Source organism: Aethalodelphis obliquidens, unplaced genomic scaffold, assembly GCF_003676395.1.
Source record: "Aethalodelphis obliquidens isolate GAN/ISIS:26980383/991018 unplaced genomic scaffold, ASM367639v1 scaffold5, whole genome shotgun sequence".
Classification (NCBI taxonomy): Eukaryota; Metazoa; Chordata; class Mammalia; order Artiodactyla; family Delphinidae; genus Aethalodelphis; species Aethalodelphis obliquidens.
In genome coordinates, this window is record NW_020837949.1 from 61,474,634 (window position 1) to 61,490,635 (window position 16,002).

The 16,002-nt window shown below is 42.0% G+C and overlaps 1 protein-coding gene across 14 annotated transcripts in view; it reads right to left on the reverse strand.

Moving 5' to 3' along the window:
* Nucleotides 1-14,809, reverse strand: part of ICA1 (islet cell autoantigen 1) — a 145,232-nt gene extending 130,423 nt beyond the window's left edge. For 4 of the 14 annotated variants that reach the window (XM_027102528.1, XM_027102533.1, XM_027102534.1 and 1 more), the window contains exon 1: nt 14,373-14,478. The gene's annotated coding sequence lies outside the window, so the exon portion shown is untranslated. Of the gene's footprint in view, nt 1-12,277; nt 12,410-14,372; nt 14,482-14,725 lie in introns of those variants that run through there. The other 10 variants (XM_027102531.1, XM_027102523.1, XM_027102522.1 and 7 more) reach the window with 9 other exon arrangements.
* Nucleotides 14,810-16,002: the final 1,193 nt, after the last annotated feature.

Below are 16,002 nucleotides of genomic sequence, written 5' to 3' on the forward strand. Positions count from 1 at the left end.
ACCCTTGTGCACTGTTGGTGGGAATGTGGTGGGAATGTAAATTGGCATAGCAACTATGGAAAACAGTATGGAGGTTCCTCAAAAGATTAAAAATAGAACTACCATGTGATCTAGCAGTTCTACTTCTGGTTATTTACCTAAAAAAAGTGAAAACACTAACTCAAAAAGATATTCACACCCCCATGTTCACTGAAGTCTTATTTACAATAGCTAACACATGGAAACAACTTAAGTGTCCACTGATGGATGAATGGATAAAGAAATTGTTGCCTCTGTGTGTGTGTGTGTATACACACACATACACACATACTTATGATGGTATATTATTCAGCCATAAAAAAGAAGGAAACCTTGCCATTCGCAACAACATAAATGTACTTTGAGGGCATTATGCTAAGTGAAATAAGTCAGGTAGAGAAAGACAAATATCTTCTGATCTCTCTTATATGTGGAATCAAAAACAAAGAAACAAAACAAAAAACAAGCTCATAGATACAGAGAACATATTGGTGGTCACCAGAGGTGTGTGGTGAGTGCCTGGAGAAATGGGTGAAAGGAGTCAAAGGGTTAAAAAACACGGGCAAGTATACAAATAGACACCTTACCATACAAGATATACAAATGGGAAAAAAATCATATACAAAGACCCTGATAATAAGGAGATTATAAGAAAATAACAGATATGAGAAATCCTACACATTGATTAGAATGGTTACATTCCAAACAAACAAACAAAGCTGAAAATACCAGTCCTAGCAGGAATGTAGAATAACAGGAAAACTCATTCATTTAAAAAAAAAAGTAAAAAGTAAAAAAATTTAAATATATTTTATTTAACCCAATATATCTAAAATATTATTTCAACAGGCAATCAATTAAAAAATTACTAACTATACTTTGCATTCATGATTTTTTATCAAGTCTGAAAACTGGTATGTATTTTACACTTATAGTACATCTCAGTTGAGACCAGCCACATTAAATGCTCAAAGGCTAGATGTGGTTATTGGCTATAATATCGGGCAGTGCAGGCTGAGCAGGAAAGACAGACGTATATAAACATAATTTCTAGATCCAAGAGACTCTTGACATTTGCAAGAGACATATAAAAAGATCTTCATGTATCCCCAAATTTGTAAACTCTGCTGTAAAAATATCATTTTCCCTTTAAAATACAATAAAGTATATGTTTAGCTAATACTTCAATTCACGATTCTGCAGAGGAAGCTCTTTCTCCACTTCTGCCACAAAGCACTTATGAAAGAAGCCCAAAATGAATGATCATGTCTCAAGGTTGTTAACAGCACAGAGAAGACTTCCTAAAGTTCTACTTGTGGTCACCTTACCTTAGGAGACAGGCAAGGAAGAGCAAGTATCAAGTTGCTCACGGACTGTGAGTCCCATGATAAGAAAAAGAAAAGCACCAATATTGTTAAATTCAGCATGACTTGACCACATGAATGCTTGTGTTTCACTAAATTCTGTCTCCCCGGGGACAAAGCAGATGAGCCAATAATATTTAAGACCTACTCAAAGAAGTACGGGGTCTTCCCTGGTGGCGCAGTGGTTGAGAGTCCGCCTGCCGATGTGGGGGACACGGGTTCGTGCCCCGGTCCGGGACGATCCCACATGCCGCAGAACGGCTGGGCCCGTGAGCCATGGCCGCTGAGCCTGCGCATCCGGAGCCTGTGCTCCGCAACGGGAGAGGCCACAACAGTGAGAGGCCTGCGTACCGCAAAAAAAAAAAAAAAAAAAAAAAAAGTACGAACCCAAGAGTTAATAGATCAATGAAAAGTTAGTTCCTAATTTTGATGTAGCAACCCGGAGAGTGGGAGGATGAGTGAGTGAGGAAAAGGTTCTGTGTCTAAGACAAGTAATAAAGGGGAAAGATGTCTCCCTACTCAGAGGTGGGACTGCTGCTGAGGCCAGCACCATCTTCTTGGGTGACACTAAGACAACCGACCTAATCCTCTTAGACTTTCCCAGGCTGCACCGTGATGGAATTATAATACTTCCACCTCAGGATCCGAGGCCAGGCATTAAAACCAGGAGCTGTTCTCTGACACACACATGTGGCTGCGAGACCATCTCGCCACATGGGGAAAACTGGGAGAAGTGGGAGCAGGGATACTTTGTTCAGATTTTCTACAGGGGTTCTGTGCAGTCATTATGTTCATTCTCCTCTATGCTTTTCTTCATGCTTGGTATGTTGAGTCTTCAATTTTATCCACCCATGTGGACAGACCACAACTGTCTCACTTGTTTTTATTTCCAATAGCCATTGAAAAGCCATTTTGAACACACTGGTTGGCCAATACCTAAGCAAAAGTTTTTTCCAAATACCCCAAGGTTCATAGAACACTAAAGCAAGCCTGGTTTAAACAAAGTTTGATGCATTGCTACAAAGTGGATTCGGTCTGTCCGTGGCTGCCTCCAACCCTGATACTGGATTTTCCTCCTTGGAAATGTAACATGGCAGAGTATTTTCATTCCATACAGGCTGCCTTCAGCTGCACTGAACATTTGTTCCGGCCCAGAACACTTCTCTATGAGTTTATGGAGTTAGCTGATAGCACCTCTGATTACATTTGAATTATGCAAAGAGTCTAAAATTCTTGAGCCAACGCTTACGCAGAGTAAAGGTAAGATGAGTAGTTATATTTCACCATATCAATATTCTCAACCCACAAAAATATTTCAGTAAGCTTCCTCTTGACTCACATTTCCTAAGTGTGTCCTGTTTCTTATGCAGTTTCATGCCTCAAATTAATTATCTTTCCAACTTTAGCAGTAGGTTTTTCTCTTCTCTCAGTGAGCAGGTTTTCTATTAGTTGGAGTACTAGCTGAGACTGAGTCCAGAATCCCTTTTTCCTATATCTGTACTGAGCATATGGTGGATTCTCTTGAATTGCAGATCGGAGCCACAGCCAAATTTGTCATTTGTCTAATTTATTCAAAATCTCTATTTTCTAACTAAAAATTGTCACCATCTTAGAGCACTTCAGTTCTGTTGTGCACACCAGCATTTAGCTTTCTTTGGGAAGTGGGCCATTTTTCCCCCCAAAAGAAACACACTTTTCAAGAGAACAGAACAGAGTCTTACAGTGATGTGGGTGCATGGGGGTATGTTTGAATCATCCCATAGTAAAATCACTCATTCCCAAACACCAGCTTCACGGCACCACGTCATTGAATCCAAGGTCCAAATCTGTTCACATTCCAACCTTCCTGAAACCAGGATGTGTCGTATAATCGATACCTTGTCAACTGTTTGGCAGTCATTTTTCTTTCTTCATGGAACATAAAATGGTAAAAGAGCTTATAAGCAATAGTTTCTTATATTTGATCAAATACAGAATAATTCTTTAAAACTAAACCTCTATAAAGTTACACATCACTATTTGCCATAGACTTTTGGGGCTATTTGTATATAAGTGAACAGGAGAATCTGAAGTCAGGGGATGCCAAGTGCTGCCTGTGATGGGGAAGAAGTGCCATGGATGAGGAAGGTGCCCAGGGTTAGACGAACAAAGAAGTCAGGGCACCGAGCTGGCTTCCTACATAGCCTCTGGGCTGGGATTCTAAGACTCAGTAGTTGCTGGTCAGGGGAAGGGCAGGAGTGTGTGTGGATATGTGGGGAGGGTATTATACCAGGCAGAGGGAAAGCAATGAACAAATTGCTTCCACAGTAGAACTGCATGGTGTGTGTGTGCAACCAACTGTAAGCAGTTATGCATTCCTAGAACTTGAAGAACAGGAGCTGTGACCGGGGACACATGGGGACCAGTCTCTTCTGGAGGGTAGACATTTGATGCTGTCTATTTCAAATGCAGTGGTCACTTTCTATGTCCTGTCTTTGCTACATTTCCTAATTGACTTTCCGTAACAAATGTTGGATGCCTTTGGCAGATCTCTTGGGTTTAGCTTCCAATTGCAGGATACTAATTTATATAATTTTCTCCTCATTCCATCTTTCCGTTTTCTCAGAGATCAACTTCATCTAGAAATATTACCAGTTTTCAACAGTTGGTTTTGTTTCTCTGATGCATAACCTCAGAACTAATACAAGCTGTATAATTTAAGAGCCTAGAGGGAGTTGAGAAAACAATGGAATGAAGCCCCTTCCTTTTAAATTGGGGAACCTGTGATCCAGAGAGAGCAAAGCAAATCAGCTTCAGAGCCAGGGCTCAGATACAGGCTCCTGACGACTTGCCAAATGAAGAAACACACATTTGTCAGAGGTTCTAGGTGCCACATTAAAAAACAATTTATGTTTGTACTTTTTATTTTGTTCAATGTATTTTCATCTTTTTTTCCCAGAAGTTTACCTCTACTCACTTTCTCTTATGTCTACAATGATTTTTATAATTTCCCATGTAGAGAAGGAAAAGTGTTTTAAATATAAATATTTAAATGGTTTCAGTAGAAATGGGGAGGAAAAACTAAAACAATTCCTCCAGGCATAATTAACTATATTTATTTTTATTATTATTTCAATCTTGATGCATCAAACTGTGTTCACACATAGTTGATAAAGAGAGATCCCTGTGGAAGGTGGGAAGTTGAATTATCTTCTATCCTTTCAAAAGCTAAACATTAATTAACGTAATGTGATTTTGACTAGCTTTTATGGGTGTTTTTCTATGTCTCAAATATCACAGCCTTCCTTTTCAGATTTTGATAGGGTTATGACTACTTGAGCATTCCATATAACTTTAAATGGATTCTGTTTCTAGCTGAGTTTGGGTCTCCTGCAAATGATTTTTGACATTTCATAAATTCACAAGCAAATGTGAAACACCATCATGATTTAATTTTATGAGTCATGCTTTAATTTTGTGAGTCAGCAAGTCCTACAGGAGGAAAGCAGAATTCTAACCTTATTCAAGGCAGCTAAAAGATAGATGATAGATGAGTTTTTATTTAAACCCTACACATGCAAGTTTGCATTTTCTGTTAATGAATTGGGGCTTAGGATATTTTTAAAATATTTTAAAATGATCGCTCACATTTCAAAACAGCTCAAGTATTATATACAGGCATTAATTAAGCTTAATAACTCCCTAACTCTATTAAAATCACATCCTGAAGTAAATATTTTTAACGCCAGTATAACTTGTCTCCCAATATGCTGCTCAATATAAAATCCGGGAAACCCACGACCATGCCACAAATCTGTCCCTCCTCCAAGTCACTTCACTATTTGGCCTCACTTGGCTCATCTGTAAAATAGTAGACTAGGCTAGCTGACATCTAGGATGCCCTCAGTCACAAAACCATGAAGCTAATTTTAATTATTTTCAGAGATATTTACATCTAAGAGAAAGCTTAGAGATAATGAACACAACATCTTCCTTTTTAAAGATAAGGAAATTGGGTTTCTAGAAAGAGAGACTTTTCCAAGATCAGCTTAAAGATCAAGTTTAGGAGGAGGAATTCTGGGACTGAAACACTCATCAGCTGATTAGCAACCTGGTGCTTTCCTGAGTCTCTTCCTCTCTTCCAAGAGATGTCTCTCAAAGGAAAATATCAAATATAGTATCCCATATTTGAAGAAACGTTAAAAAAAAGCCAATGTATTCTCTAAAAAGCTTTCATCCTTAACATTAATATTAGTTAAAAATATTATGTCCCCACAAAACAAACTAAAATCAAAATAAAACGCAAACTCAAACTGCTCACAAGGGGCACAATCTAGGTCTTGCTCTTCTTTCTCTTGCTTACAGCCCTGCTTGCAAAGGAGGAGTAAGGGTGAATTTTGTGCTGCAACAAAACTCATGATGGTAGTAATGACGAGGCTAGCATTGAACACAACAAACCTCAAGGAAATCTAAAAGAGCAAATAATACGAAATGGATTAGAAGACTGGAAACAGATAGGAACAAATAGGGTATCTTTGCTAAAGAAAGGATTTTAAAAAACCCTTGCTGTATAAATTATATTCACCCTTGATTTTATTTAGGTTGGTTTATGTAACTTTCAAATGTCAATTCAAATTTAGCATACGTATGGATTTTAATCTCTGGTACTTACAGTGGCTTTTTCTCTAAAAGCTTAATGTCACAAGGTGAAGAATGAAGGAACACCCTAGTCAGACAAAGGTCTCAATCAACTTCTGTCAAGAAATACTAGAGGCTTCAACTGCCAGCATAGAACATTATTAAATGATGGGAATACATGTTTTCCTTAAATTAAATTTTAAAACTGCATTTTATAATTGGGATAAATTTTTTTTATGAAAGATTAATCTGAGATAAACTAACTTTCTCATCCGAGACTGTGGTGTCCAGTACATCAGCCACTTGAAATATGGCTAGTTTGAAATATTTCAAACACACATGGCTATTGAGCAACTTGAAATATGGCTAGTTTGAAATCAGATATGCTTGCAAGTAAAACACACACTATAATCTGCAGGCTTAGTAACCCCCCAAAAGTAAAATGTCTATTAAGAAATTTGTATTTTATACTCATTTATATTTTATGTTGATAAAATTATATGTATTTTATATTGATATATATGTATATTTAAATTTTATATAACTAAATAGCTATATTATATATAAATATATATTTACATATTATATGTTATATTTAATTATGTTCATACTTATTTATATTTTATATATGTATTTTTATATTTTATGTTGAATAATATTTTGGATATACTGGGTTACATAAGTATATCATCTAATGCCCCCTGCTTCTTTTCAGTTGTTTCAATATGCCTCCTAGAATGTTTTAAATTACACATGTGGCTGCCCTTATATTTTTATTGGACAGCCTTGGTCTAAGGCATTAAACAAAGCAGCAAACAGCTAAAAATTAATTCCGTAACTCAGGTCATCAATCTTCTGTACAAATATAAATACCTTTAAACAGTTTTCTCCCCAGAATCTCTGACAATTATCCTGTCAGAGATGTCATTACAAAAATAAAATCTTATTTATATACATGTGTATGTATATATACAAAGACCATATATGTGTATATATACGTGTATATATAATCTTTTAAAATGAACTACAAAATGGCTACAATTCACATTTTCATAATAAGTTGCTTTAAAAAGGTCCAACTCTATATGCAAAATATACTGCTTTAAATCAGATTCACAGGAATGATTATGTGAAGTGGATGAACTACCTTTAGGTCATCAAAAGTGAGAATATAAGGACAATCAATCTCTCTCTCTCTCTCTCTCTCTCTATATATATACACACACACACACATACGCACATATATAAATACCTACAAATATAAAATGCATACATATATTTATAAATGAAATATACATAACTCATATATAAATATGAATGGTTAATAATATTACAAGTGTGAAGGAAGAAGAAGAATGTGAATGTAGTGACGACACCTATATGAAATTACACATAAGCATAATGTCAACAATCAGAACAATTGGGGAGATACTACTGTTTACAAAGTTCTCTTTCTTTAAGGTTAAATTCATAATTGAAAGCCTCTTAAAGAGATGATCAAGTAATTTCTTAGGCCTCCCCAGGATCACTCAGAGATAGGAGAGAACTTACAGATCATTCAGTCCAATCTTCCCCTTTCATAGATGAGCCAACTGAGGCCCAGGATTGAAGGAAATTTCCCAAGGCACAGAGTAAGCTTTTTTCATTAGTTTTAAATTACTGAAACACACATACACCAGTACGTGGTTTATAAAATATCTATGCTGTGCACAGGTCCTGTAAACAAACCCACACAGCTCCTTTCTCTGGAAACGGCACGGATTCAAGGACTTTCCTTGGTAAAGCAGTGGCCCCTAAATCATGTTGGAGTTTGGGCTGGTTTAAGAGCAAGGGGTGAAGGCAGCCCAGGCAGGGGAGGGAGATGCAAGAGGAGGACCTTTAAATAAAAGTCAGCAGCAAAGGGAAGCAGGCAGAAAGAGAGAGCTTTGCATTTTCACGTACCCCAATCAACAGAGCCACCCTTGGGTCATCTACTTGGTGTTATTTGAGAACTAATAAAAGATCCCTTTTCCAGGTTCTTGCTACTTTCTTAGGGAAGACATTTACTGGAATAAACAGCAGCAATAGTGCTGTTATTATTAATAGTGAATAAATTATTAACCATTATTAATAGCAAATAAGGCACAAGACCAATTATTCTGGTGGGAATCAGGAAAGACAGGTCCATTGGACATATACTTGGTAAGGCACGTAGAATAACCAGGTAGAACCACCAGGAAGTAGCTCAAAGGCACAGAGCTTCAGGTCAGGAGTGCAAAGAAGAGAGAAGCAGGAAACAGAAAGAGGCAAGTGGTTTGGTACCAACACAAAGTTTACGTACTTCACAATGTTGCCCATGCTGCCTACAGCAACACAGAGGAAAGAGTATTAGATACAAGGACACTCAACTCCTGGCCTTCAGGGAGCAGCAGGTAGAAGGAAAATCCCCAGGGTGGTGATGACCAGCCTCCCTCCTCATGCTCTATGCGGAATCACGGCCCTGGGCATTGTGCTGGGCCCCTTCTCTCATGGCTTCCACTCTTCATCACCACTACTCAGTTCTTTGGAACCATCCAGCACCATGACTATAACCACTGCTGTTCCTTTCCCTTCAGAAGGGACAGGTCTTACCCTTTTGCCCCTTCCCACCTTGGTCCATCTATTATCCCTTCTCTTTCAAGTTAATCAACCTCTCTTTCTGCCGTCAACCCATATCCTCCAACCTGTTTCTTCCTCCAGTTACCATCCTCTTCCTTCTCTTCACAAAGTTCTTCTACGCCCACACAGTCTGGTTCCTTTCTCCACCACACCAGAGAAAGGTTTTCACCAGAAGCCCAACTCAAGTTCTCCTCTCGCTTGACCTTTGACTAAGCTCCCCTCCTTGACTTCTCAGAAAACACTCTCTACACTTTGGTAATTTTTCAGTTTCCTTTGTTAGCTCCTTTCCCTCTGTGTGCAGTGATATCTTGAATATCATTGCTCTACAAGGTTCCAACCTTAGCCGTCTTCTATTACACTTTACTTGCTCCCTCTAGGTGATTTAATCCACTTCTGTGGCTTCAACCAACAGCTGTATGCCAACAACTTCCAGAATTAAACACCTCTCCAGAGACTACAGTAGGGGGATCAAAATGTGGATTTGGTGCTCTGGAGAGGTATTTAACTCTCCATTTTCCTATGGTCATCTTCACCTGGATGTCCGATAGGCACTTCAAATTCAGCACCTCTAAAACTAAAATTATCTCTCTCCATCTCCACCCCCAAATGTTTCTTTTTTCTGTGGTCCCTATGTTAATTACCAGCACAAAATCTACTGAGTGGCCCAATTTGGAAACTTGACTTCTTTCTCGTCTTTAGCTGCTGGTCTCCAAGTTCTCTCCATTCTACCTCCTAAAAGGCTACTAAATACATCTTCTCCTTTCTAGATTCACAGCCAGGGCTTAGTCTAGGCCTTCAGAGGCAAAACCATCCCTGTATCTGCCCACTCCAATCTTTTACACCATGGTCTGAACTATTTCTATAATATGCAAATCTAATCACACCATCCTCCTACTTAAAACGCTTTAATTGCCTTCTCTTGTCCCTAGAGAAAGTCCAAACTTTGTAGCAAAAAAACCAAGCCCCTTCACATTCTGGCCCCTTCCCCAAAATGTTCACCTCGCACAGAACTATTCCTTCCGGTCATTTCAGAATGCTAGAACTTTCCTGAATACACTACCTCATTTCAAGGCTTTGCAAAGTTTCCCTCCATTTGAAGTGACCTCCCCTCCTTTGTCCAATTGGCCAAACTTAACATCTTATTTCAAGACTCTCAAATGTCACCTCCTCCGTGAAGTCTTCCCCAACCCAACACCTGCCCTCCTGCTCCACACTGATGCTAGTGGTGCCTTGCACTCCCATTATTCTCCTGTGATGAGCTGATTACATCTGCATGCCCCACACTAGCCTGGAAGTCCCTTGAAGGCAGGGACCCTAACTGGTTCATCTTTGCCTCCTTACACCAAGCACAGAACCTGAAACACAATAGGCCTTTAGTAAATATGTGCTGGACAAAGGGCAATAATTTTGTGCTACCATTTATGGGGCACTTTACATGTGTGAAGCACTTGGAGTTAATGCCCACACCAGAAGGGGATACAACCCCATTTTGCAAGTGAGAAAAAAAGCTTAGAAAGGTGAAATAATTTGCCCAAAGTCAACAGCTAGTAAATTCAAGGCTGCTTTTGACCTCTGAACTCCTGTTTCTAAGCACTCCACTCTACTCCTGGACCAAAGGGACTGGATACTGGGCTTGGTTTCTATAAAAACAATCTCTCCTAATCACAGGCTCAGGCTGTGTTAGCCCCAAATCCATTACCATCATGGTGCTTGTGCACAACAAAACCTTGCTGAAGACTCCTGGCGGCTATCAGGGTTCCTACCCATAAGAAGAGGGGGGCACCATTTATCACAATTAGCTCCTTGGTCCCTGGCTTAGGATGCGCTACCCCAGAAACATGCAGAGAAGGCTGGATTTCCCCCACGTATCATTAGGTTTCCATGCCCTACCCTGGGAACAGAGAAGTGGGTGGGTGTGAGTGATCATGATGACGGATTTTAATGCGTGCTCTGGGAAAATAGCTGCAAAACTTTACAGTCACTCGTTGTACAAATACACCACAGAATGAGAGGAACTTCCCACTCTCAAGTCTAGACTCTCAGGGCTAGCAATATACCATCATCTATATATTCATTGGTCCATCACTGAATTTATATACCTCGTGTTTCCCACCCACAGTCATGCATTCAGTTGTCTTCTTCAGTCACCCTCTTTTAATTCTATGTAATTTCTGTTAAACGTATTCTAAAATTGACCTCTTTAATTTCCTCTAATTCTAATGACTTTTTAATGTCAGTCCCTTATTTTCTACTAATACCTCTACCCCCTCTCCACGACTATAGAGCACATAATTGAAATCAGTCCTGTGCTTACGTTGATTAATACATTTAAGCCTCTCAATTCACAGGTGATCAAACTTGCCCAAGGTCACTCAGCTAATGAGGGATACACATGCACACTGGGCTCCAGGCATGAGGACTATTTGCCAGTATTCTTTCCCTCTGTATACCTGGGTACTGTGTGGTGAACTCTCTCTCTCCACTCCCAACCTTTTCTGACCTGCCAAATTCCTACTGGCCCTTTAAGGCTTAACTCAAGGGTCACCTCCTCCACAAATCTTCTCAGGTTTTCTCTGCTCTCTCTCCTGTCGGTTGGGTACCTCTGCCCTGGGCTTCATTCCCTCCCCACTTTTCCTGAAATGTAATTGTCACCTGACCCCTTGATCTCCCTCACTAGGCTGCAGGCTCCTCCAGAGCAGTGTAGAGTCTGGGTCTTGTCTTGGGATTCCCAGTTCTGGAACAATGCATGGCATATAACACACACATAACAAATGCTTGCTGAAAACTCAGTAGTGACCCCACTCCTCTGATTTGGCCAAAGTCCTGATGAACGACATCATCTGACTTAGGAGGAGAGACTTCCTATCATGAGCAATGCCATTTTCTCAGCTTTCCATGAACTCATTCTCTCCCTAGGTTTACACTGAGACAAGTAATTACCATTAGTTGAGGAATTACTACTTCTCAGACTGACATGAATGCTTCATGCACAGTATGCTTATTCTGACAACACTGTCCAGTGGACATCATCCTCATTTTATGGATGAAGCTCAAAATCAGTTACTTATCCTAAGTAACTGGCCTACAGTCACAGAGAAGAAAGGCTTTGTTTTAAAAGAATATATAGGGCTTCCCTGGTGGCGCAGTGGTTGAGAGTCCGCCTGCTGATGCAGGGGACACGGGTTCGTGCCCCGGTCCGGGAAGATCCCACATGCCGCAGGGCGGCTGGGCCTGTGAGCCATGGCCGCTGAGCCTGCGCAAAAGCTTAAGTAACTTGCTCAAGGTGACATGGCTAATTAAGTGTTGCAGCTGGGGTTCCAATTCTGCTCTATTGGGATCCAAAACCTGTCCTCTGCCCAGCCTCCATGGCATTAAATATGATGGTGGTATAAAACGTGACAGCTTGAGGAAAAAAATGTTCCTCTTGTAGGTATCAGTATTGGAGTTAAGGGCTTTGCTGAGGCAGATTCTGGATGGGGGTGAGGATGGGCATGAGGTTAATTAATTAGTGATCTATGTTGACTCATGGACAAAAACATACAGATAGCATCCTTGTCCATGGTTCCCATAAATCTGATAGTGCAGATAGAATAAAAAGGACATTAGTAGCCGGCACACTGATCCTAAACGTTGCCACCTACCCTCAGGCTTCTAGATGTGGGGCTCAACCAATAGAGGAAAAATCCTTCCTGATCCTTGTGGCCTATTAACTTCACCGCCTTCTCCTGTATGAGGTTTCTATAACTTAAAAGTTCACACCAATACAGGTTTACCCTGCCTTGTCATTTCACAGTTGCCACACTTCTCTTCCTCTGATAAAACTGCCTGCACCTGAAAAAAAAATGTACTGTTTAGTCAAATACACTGAAAATGCAGCAGTTTTGAAGGTTTTCTTTTGAGTAACAAAATTGTCCATATTTTTTCATAAGGCTGATGTGGAGAGAAATGCATGGTAATAAAGATGCTCAGAGAAAGCAGTCAGATAGGGTCTCAGGTGGACCAAATGAAGCAAAGACAGCTATAAAATAAACTTGCTCTCTAGGCATTTACCATCCAGTGTCTTTAGCATGTCACGCCCTATGGATGGAGTGTCCAAGGTCAGTTTTTTTAGCCTTGGGTCTCTCTACTATTACAATGAGTACTCAGTAGCTTAACTGTCATTTTCTAAAGATTCATCTTTAATGACAGTACAACTCTTTACCTATGTAATGCAAAAAAGATCCAATTAGAAAGCTACATCTCCTTAAATTAAATATATACATGGCAGTCTGAAACCAAACAATGATAATCGAAATATTAAGGATTATAAACTGATTTTGCCCCTACGGTATTCTCTACACACGATGTTTCAAAATAAAGACTGCAACCTAAAACAACAAAAACAAAAAGAATGGTTTGAAAATTCACTCAAAAGTAAAAAATGTGTGTTTTAAACAGCAGGTAAGAAATTGAGTCTGGAGCACAGATTTCAAACTAATAAGCGTTCCCTATTTCATTCCCCCACCCCAAGGAACAGTTCAGATCTCAGAAAAACTAAAGGTCCACAGAAACCAACCTGATATTTTTCTGGTGAGGCTTTACTGAAATGTTTAGACATGAACATGTTTGCAATGAGTCATAATTTATAGGACCTTAATGGCCAATGCCTTATGTGCGTTTCTTCCTACATTCAATAGCATTTTCAAAGCAGCTGGTGGTACATTTTCCAGGCCCTGATAATTTGTATAAAGTTACCAGATCTCAGTTACTAAGGCTGCCACCCAGCACCCTTTCTCGTGATAATTTTTTATGCTATCTAAACAGAAGAGAACCTGATTCCCTTTTTGAACTAGAACTCTCCCCCAACCAGCCAGTTAATGCCTTTCGCCAGAGAAAGGGCGCACGCACTATTTTTAAGACCCCCAAAGAGAAGTTGAGGGGCCTTCGGGGCACTCCAAGTAAAAAGGCAATGGGAAACGTTAATGGGGAGCCGCTCTGGGCAAAGGCATACGCAGTAACAGGATATGTTCCTTTCTAGAGGAAGCAGGAGCTGCGATAGCCGCGAGGCAGGAAAGGCGGTGTCAGCAGCACCTAAAGGAAACGGGCGCGCCAGGGTTGGCCAGGACCTGGCCTGCGTAGGGACTCTCGCTCCAGTCGGGTCCGAGGTTGGTGAGCACTTCGCCCGCGGGAGATCAAGCTCAGGCCTCCCGGTACTAGTGGTTATAAAGAGTACCCATCTGCTCCCTGCCACCTCCGCCAAAGACGGGCTAAAGGAAGAGAAAAAGCAAACACCAGGAGCCGCGGCAGGTGAACTCGTCAACAAGTCAGCCCCGGACGCAAGTCCCTGTCCAAGAAGGACCTCGGGGTCCTGGGGCCGGAGGCGTTGGGAAGGCGAGGCACTGCGTGGGTGGGGTGGGTGGGCGGGCGGGGAAGGGGGTGCTGCAAACGCCGGGTCCAGAGATGGGGCTGGAGCCCGGAACGTTTCCCTCCGCGCCCCACCGGGGCTGACGCGCGCTCTCGAGGCGCGCGCGCATCCTCCAGACCTTCCCAGGCCCCAGGGCGGCGGCGGGGAAGGGGAAGGGGCTGCGGCGGTTCTTGCACAGGGACAGGGGGGCAGGAGGAGGCGACCTGCTTGTCACCGGCGCCCGCGGAGGGCTGGCAGCCCCAGGCCCCCGACCGCCCCGGCTGCCGGGCGTCTCCCAATGCAGCCTGCAGCCCGCCCAGCTCGCCCTCGCCACGGCCCCGTAGGGCAGGTACCTCGGAGCCTCGGCCCCTAGGAGCCTCCCGGCCGCGATCCGAGCGTCCCTCCAGCTCCCTCATGCGACGTCGGCGTCAGCAGAAGGCGAGGGAAGGGGGCGGGGGGAGCGCAGGAACCGGCCCTTCCTGCGGCGGTCGCCGCCAGCCGGAATAGCAGCCGGCGGAACCCGTGAGCGCCGCAGCGCAGCGCAGTGGCCGGGGGGAGCGGGCGCCTTCGCCTCTCCGCGAGCGCCAGAGGCCGGGGCCCCGCCGTCGTCTCCCCTCCCCGCTTCTCCCCTCCGAAGAATCCCCGGCGGGCGACCCCTCCCAGCAAGACCCAGGGACCCAGAGGAGGGAGAGGGCGATGGCCTCACCTTGTTTGGGGCGGGTCCGGGATTGGGGGAGTGAGTCTCCCTCTCTCTATTCCCTGGGGTCTTTCCTCGACCCCCATCTCCTAGGGTACACCCCGCTCGGATCTGCCGCCCAGGGTGACCCCGCCCCTGCTCTCCCGCAGGTGTGCCACGTGTCCAAATCATTTGCGTCACAATGACCTGGCCTACAGGTGGGAGCAGCAGCGAACGCCCCGGGGTTCCCACTGTGCTGTGCTTAGCGCGTGCTGCTTGCTTCCACTGCAGACTGCCGTGGCTTTAGAGGACAGGAGACTTCATGACTTCAATGCCAAGGAAAGTTACAGAGCCCTGTACCTGGGAATCAAGTTTGGGCTTAAAGTAAAGAGGCTCTGTGAAAAAAAAAAAACTGTATATGTATTTTTCATTCCCATATATTCATATATCTTTTATACTTAAGTTACTGACGCTTATAGTAATTTCATCTTCTCTTATTCTTTGTTATCAGGAAAGAACCAAACACTTCTTTTTTGAGTACCCTGCAGTGATCACATGAAGAAATGGTGTTGGAATAGTTCCTTCTTAAAATCATCTATGCTGAAAAGCAGTCCCAATGTGCTATGACTCATCCCTGATTGTGTTATATATTTATTAAAAAGTTCATTGAATAGTCACTGATTGAAACAATTTAACAGGGTGGAACGAAAGATGATTATTGAGTAATGATACAAACAAGTCTGAAATTCACAGGTGACAAGAATGGGCTGCTTGTTCTGTGCCAGGCATATGCTGTATACTTTACATTTAATCCTTACAGCAACCCAGTCCTGTGGGTAGAGTATTATCCCTATTTTACAGATGAAAACACTGCCCAGAGTACCATAAAGGCATTCAGCCAATAGGATGTTGAGCAGAAGTTTGACTCCAGGGTTGTCTGAACCAAGAGATTTAGTTTAATCTCAAGGTAGAAAGGTGTCTGACCAAGATGCAAAGTGAAAAAGTATAGGAGAAGATGTTGACATTTTTATAGAAAGGTAATAAGATGGTACAGCTCCAGGAATTTATATAACTTTTAAAGTTGACATTATTCTTTGGATATATTCTTTGAGGCTTCTGTTTGTCACAGATGGATTTGAGCCTGTACCAGTAGGGCACAAAATATGGAGCTGAGCAAATATCAAGGCCTTGAGAAATGGTTATGAATAAACAATTACTGATGAATAGGATCTACAAAATAGCAAATTGATAAAAACCTGAGATTCAGGAGAAATTTGGGGAGAGAAAAACATTGCTCCTATATATTT